This window comes from Zalophus californianus, chromosome 15 (assembly GCF_009762305.2).
Source record: "Zalophus californianus isolate mZalCal1 chromosome 15, mZalCal1.pri.v2, whole genome shotgun sequence".
Lineage (NCBI taxonomy): Eukaryota > Metazoa > Chordata > Mammalia > Carnivora > Otariidae > Zalophus > Zalophus californianus.
This window is the reverse complement of record NC_045609.1, coordinates 552,384-561,644: the sequence shown is the minus strand read 5'-3', so window position 1 is coordinate 561,644 and position 9,261 is coordinate 552,384.

Genomic DNA, 9,261 nt, shown 5'->3' with positions numbered 1-9,261 from the left:
CACAGGGCGGCTGGAACCAACAGCTGCAACACAGTGGCAAACCTTGATCTTGATCTTGAGTCGTTCAGAAGCCCTTATGATCCTGGAACATGGAGACCAATATATCCAAGCAGAGCTAATAGACATCTACATTCTCAAGTTCTTCATCTGGTGCATTTGGATATGAATCTGACTGCTTCCACCTTTGTCAGCTATGACAGTAGAATCATTCATGACTTTAAAAGCCCCCGGAACAGTCTGGAAGCCCAGTTCCAGGGAAATATCGTGTATCATCTTTAACAATAGCAACCAAGGTGGGGGTTGATGACTACACTCAGGGGCAAGAAGCTACTGTTCTTGCTGATCCTGAATGGATTGCCCCAGAGAAGCCATGCGTAGCTTGTGTTCTTTGATTTATCATGATCCAGGGCTCAGAAAATAGAGTCTACACTCATTATTAGAATATAGATCACATGGACTTAGCTTTGACACACCATGTTTACTTGGATAATGAGCCAGCATATAAAACAACAGGACCATAAGCCAGTTTCTTGAGGATAAATTATAACTGGAAATAAATCAATTAGGGGAAATATAACAAGATAAAATTTCATCTCAGAAGATATCTTGTTGCAATTGAAACCTAAGTCATGTTACCAGGTCTAAATCTCTCCATTGTTGAGGAGTCTTCAAACATGGCCTCTAATCTAAAAATTTTCATTTAAAAAATCTGTATTGGTCTACATGTCAGACAGATCTGGATTCAAAGCAGAATTTTCTAATTTCCCTGTTTGGGGAAGTTACCAAATATCACAGGATCTCGATTTCTCATCTGAAGATGAGAAGAGTTTGTGTTTTTTAATATTATTTTATTTATCATGCTTAGCACATGGAAGGTAGGCTGTGATTTCAAGTATGAAAATGTTATATCACTCTGATGCCTTGATATGTGGTGTCCTCAGACCACTAGAACTATGATCTCCATTTCCATTTTTTTCTAAATCTGTAAAATAAGAGTTTCTATAGTTTGTAGGCAGTTGACTAACCCTCCTAAAAGTTGGCCAGCTCAGAGAAAATGTGATGTTCATGAATAAGGTTTTGGAGATTCTCTCTTTATCTTCTTTTTACTTTATTTTTTTTTCTCTCTTTTTCTTTCAAGGGATATTGCAACCTGTGGGCTAATCCCCAAATGCCCTCGCGGAGCTGTAAAGACCAGAAGGGATGGGTAATGCAGATGTGTCACCACTGCTGAGCCCGGATGAAAAGAACATCTTCACATATGGCAAGCTGTATGTCTATACACAGATGAGTAAATCGTAAGGACCCTCCAGGTTCCACACATTTCACAATAATCTTTTAAAATAACTGCTGCTACTTGAGTAGAACCCTCAGAAAACTACAAAGTTGTCAATTTATTCTCAAGCTTTTGAAATTCCATCACCCATTTCCCTAAGGTAACAGACTGTAATGTCTTAAGTCTGCAAACACGGGAAGTTACATTTGCATTACATACTACATTAATATTTTCCTCACTTTCTTAGTTAATTTTTTAGAAAGTAAGTGTAGACTTTTAGTTCATATTAATGAAATTTGTGATTAATTATTCTCTACCTCACTAGGATGAATATATATATTCATTTGGGGGAATGTTAAAAGATTCAAATTGTTGTTTCGAATCTATAGTTCAGATTGCATTACTGGACAGTATGAAGGGCTGTCAGGCAAATCTTCAGTTAGAGATGAGATAACCAAATAATGCACACTTCCTTGTTTCAAAAGAATAATTTCCTCACAAACAGAATTTATAATTAAATATACTACATAGGGGGCAGCTGGGTGGCTCAGTCGATTAAGCATCTGACTCTTGATTTTGGCTCAGGTCAAGATCTCAGGGTTGTGAGCTTAAGTCCCACGTCAGACTCTGTGCTCAGCTCGGAGTCTGCTTGAGATTTTCTCTCTCTCCTTCTCCCTCTGCCCCTCCCCCTGCTTATGCTCTCTCTCTCAAATAAATAAATAAAATCTTAAAATACACTGGATAGTAATCTGAAATCCAATTCTACATTAACTCTTATTATGCACATTGGTACCAAATGCAGGTGCTGATATCCTCCCTTTCAATCCATCAAAACATTATCTCATGAGCGCATAAATAGTTTGCACTTAAATTTTATTGAGGTTATGTTGGATATTGATATTGGAAAGGAAAGGACTAATGATAAGAAACTGAGGAGCCTATAAAACTAGCCAAATCAGAGATATATCTCATAGGAAAAAAAAAACATAACAAAATACCCATGTATTTGAATCATGAGAGCTGAACAAATCATTCATGAGAATTTATCCTTCATGTTACTTAGTGACAAGGCTCTTATCTCTCCACCACTTCATTAGCTGGAATATATGAAGAGCAAAGAAAAATGTCCTGTTCTCATGTTTTAGCACACTTTATCCAAGAAGACTCTGGAATACACTACTCAAAATGGATCATCCTTTAATGGCTAAATTAATCATAGGAAACACAACAGAACAAACAGAATTTCTTTTTATTCCAAATACATTGCCCAAATGCCTGCAACATAGATTTTCACTTGTTGTTTATAGAATGGTTGTATGACAGTCAATGAAGGAAGTGCCAAAGAATCACAAATACACAAATATGGGTCAGCCAAAAGACTACAGAAGAGCTATCCAACAAATCATATGTGGCAAGTAAGCAACCAGGTTAAGGGATAAGAATATGATAATAGCAGTGCTTTATACACATATCCTCATTTATCCCCCCTGATTATCCCATGAACTCATATTCTCATCCAATCTTGGAGATGAGAACACTGAGCTATCACAGGGTTATGGATTTGCCCAAACTTACAAAGGATATAAACTGCAGTGACTATGCTATACGGAATCACAATAGCAACAAAAGCAAGAGCATATAACGAAGACCCAAATTCAGAGATCAAGTCAACCCTTTAATGATGTTTGAAATGACTAATAAAAATGCCAAGGGGCTCCTGGGTGGCGCCTTTGGTTAAGTCTGACTCGGTTTCAGTTGTGATCTCAGGGTCCTGAGATCAAGCCTCATGTCAGGCTCTGTGCTCAATGCAGAGTCTATTCAAGACTCTCTCTCCCTCTCCCACTGCTACCCCCCACTGCATGTGCTCGTGCTCACACCCTCCCTCTCTCTTTCTCTAAAATAAATAAATAAAATCTAAGAAAAAAGCAAAAAAAGCCAAATGCCCTTTGTTTATATGGAATTGACTACAGTTCTTCTCCTCCAGACTGGGCAATGACACTAAATATCAATAGATTTCAAACCAATGATTAAGTATATTGTTTTAGCAATTTCTTGACTTTGGCTGAAACAAAAACAACTTCTCTCCTAAGAAATGTTCGAAACATCCAAATAAACTAATGAGGTACAGTGGAATTCCTTTAAAACATATTAGAGCACAATTTATGACAAAACGTAGTACTTACTTATGAATGTAATAATTATGGATTTACTGACAAGAAGTACTCTATTGTATTTGTGTTTTATTTATTCAGTTACTATGTCTTTTATTTTATTTACCATTCTTTGAAGTGCCATGTTATACTCAGAGGGGATGTATCCCTTGGTGGTTAAGATTAAAATCAGATTATCTGGACTCTACTACTTTCCAGCTATGTGTCCCTAAAAAAAAAAGTCCTTAATTTCTCCATACTTCAGTTTCTCCATATGTAAATGAAGAAAATAATAGCAATTATTCCACAGAACTGTTGAGGGGATTATATAAGTTAACACATGAAAAGTACTTTGAAAAGGAGGTAGCATATATTAAGGACTCGGTAAATTTTTGTAATTATCATGATTATTATGCAACCTAAATATAAGTAAGCTATATTATCATAGAGTTCTCTTCTGTTTCCAAAACCTAAATGGACTCACTAGCATTATATAATATAGGCTATTAAAAAAATAGAAGATTGGTGCATCCATGACTATGTACCCAAACTGGAAGTATATGTCTTCTGCATCTTTGTTTCTCATGGTTTTGCTGTGCGGGAGGAAAGAGGAAGATGAGGAAGACAGCTTGGAAGCTGCCTCAGTGAGAAATCTCAAAGGTTAGAGCAATGTCTGTATGATGCTTGGTCCCTTACCCTTTGTTTGCTTGTTTTCTTGCTGAAATGGAACCTCTGAACCTTCTTTCCAATCATGTTAGCAATATTGCAGGGTATATATCAACCAATTTGTGAGTTCTCTCATGCTTTATTTGGGTCACATTCACCGAACAAATGCTCCTTTTCTGCTTATCCTGGGTTGCATTACACAGAGTCTGAAAAGTTTGGGAGTGTGTATTTTCATCTCATCTATTGGACTCATTACACCATATTTTAACGCCCAAACTGCACTCACTAGTTTACATAACATCACAGTTGAAACCGTACCAGTGAGTCAAATGGGAGAATTTTATTCACCTCGACTGGTTCATGCAGGATATTCTGGCCAGTCAGTTATTTCTGTACATTCATGGTCAATCCAGGCTCCCCACTGGCCGAAACTCATGAGCAAATTTAGGTGAGCTCATTGGCTGTTGCTGAAGGGGTTAAATTGAAAGTATTTTCACTCAGAATAAACTTCTGTAACACTGGGAAAAACAGGTAAGATACAGTTTTACCTGGAGTGCCTGGGTGGCTCAGTTGGTTGAGCGTCAGACTCTTGGTTTCAGCTCAGCTTGTGGTCTCACGGTCATGAGATTGAGACCCACATGGGGCTCTGTGCTTAGTGTAGAGTTTGCTTCAGATTCTCTCTCTCTCCCCCTCTGCGCCTTTCCCTGTTCATGTTCTGTAAATAAACAAATAAAGTCTTTAAAAGAAAGATATAGTTTTACCTAACAAAATTTACAGAAAAAGTCAAAATTATACCAAAAATCAAGCTTGCTTGATGTCTCAGTGTAGGCTAGTGATCCTGAAGAGGGATGCCACCAGAGCCTGAAATACCAGACAGCTTTTAACTGCCCCCACCCCTGTGCTGCCTGGTCTGTCCCTCAGCTCCTGGGAGCACTTGCACAGTCAAAAGATCACTTCAGAAAAGAATTATTTGTTTTAGTCCTCGTCCCATTACGGTGATGCCACACCTGGTTACCAGCCCTCCTGAATAATATTTCACCTCATCTCGGGTGGATATGGCTGATATTTTGCTGAGGAGACTAATAAATCAACACATATTTCACTGACCATCTTTTGCCATGTCCTTTCTTGTCCCTGTCCTTAAGCTACTGCTTAGATTTGTCATTAGCACACAGCAAAAGCGCCATGGAGTAATTATCCTGTCATTTAGGAAGCAAATACAACTTTTTTTAGATGGAATCTTGGTCTCTACATGCAATGCAGAAAGTTTTAGAAGACTGAAGTCCTGTGGCTTAATATAAAGAAATGAGGATGGTTTATTTCTCAAGGGTACTAGGCAGAGTCATTAAAAATGAAGACCACTTAAAATGCAGCCCGTTAGTGGTAAAAGGTAAGCCGCAAGTAACTGAATGGAAGAGGAGTCAAGCTCATTTTTATTAATTTTCTTACCTTTTTCCTACTAAATATTTTTAATAAGCTGCCAACAAGAAATTGACTTACTGCTTGACATTTACTGCATTTAATTTCACCGGGAGGGAGAAAACACACACACACACACACACACACACAAATAAGGCTGCGCATTAACAGAGAAACAGCCCAAAGGAAGGTAGCCAAAGAGTGAAGCAGACGTTCCCGGGAGGCTGGACAATGTTGTCCCACTGAGGAGATGACATCAGGAAAATGTAAATGCCAAAATAGCTCTAAAATCATCAGTGGATGAAATACAGTTGATTATATAAAATTGAGAACTAAATATACTTAAAATTATGATTCTATTGATGTCAAAAACCATAAGTTTAAGAAACAGATTCTTGGAAAAAGTGATTGAAATGAAGTTGGATGAAAATCCATTTATGAGGATTTTTAAAGAACACATCAGGTCAAATAAAAGTAAATGCAAGAGAAGGGACAATCTTTTACTCACAAGGAAGTGAGTTGCCCTCATAGCTTTTCCTAGGTATGAGTTTTATGTTTATTTTTGACCAAATTTTAGCTCATGGAATCAATTTAACACTTAGAAATTATTTAGCAAGGTATATGCTTGAGATTTTCAAATTCACTTTCCTTTTACTGAAACAGGCTATGTTCATAAATCACTGATCCTTTGCTACCGACTTTCACATTTCGGCTCCAGTAAATGTCTTTAGGTGTCCTCACTAATGTCTTCGTCAATTTTCAATTCCATATAAATGCAGAAGGAAAGATATTTATCTCAGCTAAATGTCAAAACTATATTTTGAATTAGCACGCCGTGCATTCCTGACCTCTGTTTCCACCTCTATTTCGTTTCATTTTTAAATAGTGTATTTGTGCTTCAGGTGCAGTAATAGCAGAAATGCAAGACTCTGAATAGAAGAGTTTCTTCATATTTTTGTGCATCTATAATTATAGGAGGGTTTACAAGTAGACATACTGTAATGTCTTTAAACAGCAATGCTTGTGCTCATTTGGGGAGCACATATACTAAAAATTGGAATGATACTGAGAAACATAATTTTTAAGCATAATTATTTTCCACCCCTGAAGATTATTTTTATTAATAAAGCAGCACTATTGATTTAAATAATCAGCATACATTAAATTGCACTTATTTAGTATGGACAGTGTCATGAGTTTAACGTGTATGAAACCATGACCACAACCCACATAATAAACACCTACTACCACCCCAAATTTCCTTTTTTGCTCCTATAGTAATCCCTCCGTCCCACCTCTGCTTGTCATTATCCCTAAGCAACAACTGGTCGGCTATCAGCCCCTAAATATTAGTTTGCGTATCCCAAAAGTTTACAAAAATGTAATCGCACATTATGTGCTTTTTAAAAAATATTGCCTTCTCTCACTTCACACAAGGTTGTGAGATCCTTGCATGCTGTAGCCTGTATCAAGGACTCATTCTTTTTTATTGCTGAATAGTATTCAATTGTTCGCTATACCACAGTTTGGCCATCCACTCACCTGTTGGTGGGTGGACATTGGGTTGTTTTGTTTTTTGACTACTAAAGACAAAGCAGTGATAACATTATGTACAAGTCTTTCTATAAAAATATGCATGCAGGAGTGGAACAGTTGGATCATACGATAGGTATGCATTTAGTTTTTTAAAAAATTGCCAGTTTCCCAAAGTGATGGCACTCTGTCATTCCAGAGCGTAACAGAGTTCCAGTTGCTTCTCATCCTGGATGTTATTTGGTATGATCAATCTTTTTAATTTGCATTTCCTAATATCTAACAATGAGATATTTTTCTTTCAAGTTTTTATTTAAATTCCAGTTAGTTAATATAGTGTAATATTAGTTTCAGGTGTAGAAACATACATCATCACCCCATGCACACTCCTTCATCCCCAGCACCTGTTTCCCCCATTCCCCACCCACCTCCCGTCTGGTGACCATCGGTGTGTTCTCTAGAGAGAAGAGTCTGTTTCTTGGTTTGTCTCTCTCTCTTTCTCTCCCCTTTACTTGTTTTGTTTCTTAAATTCCACATAGGAGAGAAATCATATGGTATTTGTCCTTCTCTGACACTTATTTCACTTAGCATTATACCCTCTAGATCCATCTATGTTGTTGCAAATGGCAAGATTTCATTTTTTGATAGCTGAGTAATATCCCGTTATATATATAATATATGTGTGTATATATATATATGCCACCTCTTCTTTATCCATTCATCAGTCAATGGACACTTGGGCTCTTTCCATCATTTGACTATTAACAATGGGATTTTGATTGAAATTGTTTTGAATGTATAGATCAATTTGGGGAGATTTGAAAATTTTTAAAAAGATTTTTTATTTATTCATCTGAGAGAGAGAGTACAAGAGCATGTGTGGTGGGGGGAGTCAGAGGGAGAGGGAGAAGCAGACTCCCCACTGAGCAGGGGGCCGCTATGGGGCTCTGTCTCAGGACGCTGGGATCATGACCCGAGCCAAAGGCAGATGCTTAACTGCCCGAGCCACCCAGGTGCCCCGAGATGTGAAATTTTAATAATAGTAGTAAATCTTCTGAATCATGAACCCAATATATGTCCCAATTTCTCCAGGAAATGTTTTGTAATTTCCATTACACGACTTTCACTCTTTCTTCAAATCCATCTCTAAGTAATTCATTTGGTTTCATATTGATCTTTTAGGCTGCTACCTTGGTAAACTCACCATTAGCTCTAGGAACCTTTTGTTTTATAAATTCCCTCAGATTTGCTACATAGATGATCATGTCATCTATGAATAAAGATAATTTTACCTATTTCTCTTCCATTTGAATGTGTTTTCTTTTTCTGTCTTTGTTGCTATCTGGAACTTCCAGTAAAATACTGAATAGAAATAGTAGGGGATTGTCTTGCGCTGGATCTTAGGGGTAAAGCACCTATGCTTTCACAATGTAGTATCATGTTATCTGTAGGTTTTCAATAGATATCCTTCATCATTTTGAATAAATTCCCTCATATTCTTACATGGTGAGATTTTTTTTCCAAGAGTGAATAATGTGTTTTTTTAAATGCTTTTTCTATAGAAATGATCACATGATTTTTCTTTTTTTAGTGTTTTTGTTATAATGAATTATATTGACATATATAATATATATATTATGTTATAATCAATTATATTGATTTCCAATGTTAAACAAATCTTGCATTTCTTGTGTAAATTCTAATGGTCATGAAGTATATTGGTGGATTTATATATTGATGGATTCAATTAGCAAAAATATTTTTTAGAACTTCACATTCTCATTCATGAGGAATACTGGTTTGCAGCTTTCTTATACTGTCATTGGTTGATTTTGTGTCAGGGTAATGCTGGTTTCACAGAATGAGTGGGAGTTAGTCCTTTCTTTTTTCTGTATGAGTTTTGTAATAGTGGTATTATTTCTTCCATTATTATGTTTGGTAGAATTCATCAGTGAAGCTATCTGGGAGGGGAGCTCTTTTTAATAGGAAAACTTAAAAGCTACAATCTTAATTTCTTTCATAGATGGAGGTCAATCCAGGTTATCTGTTTCTGTGCTAGCTTAATTTGCATCACACAAATTTTTCTAAGTTGTTAAATTTATTGGTGTAAAGTTATCCATAGTATTCCCTTAAAATCCTTTTTCATTTCTTCAGGATCTCTAGTGGTGTCACCTCTCATCTTGATATGGATAGAGTGTGTCTTCTTTTTTTCGTGATCAG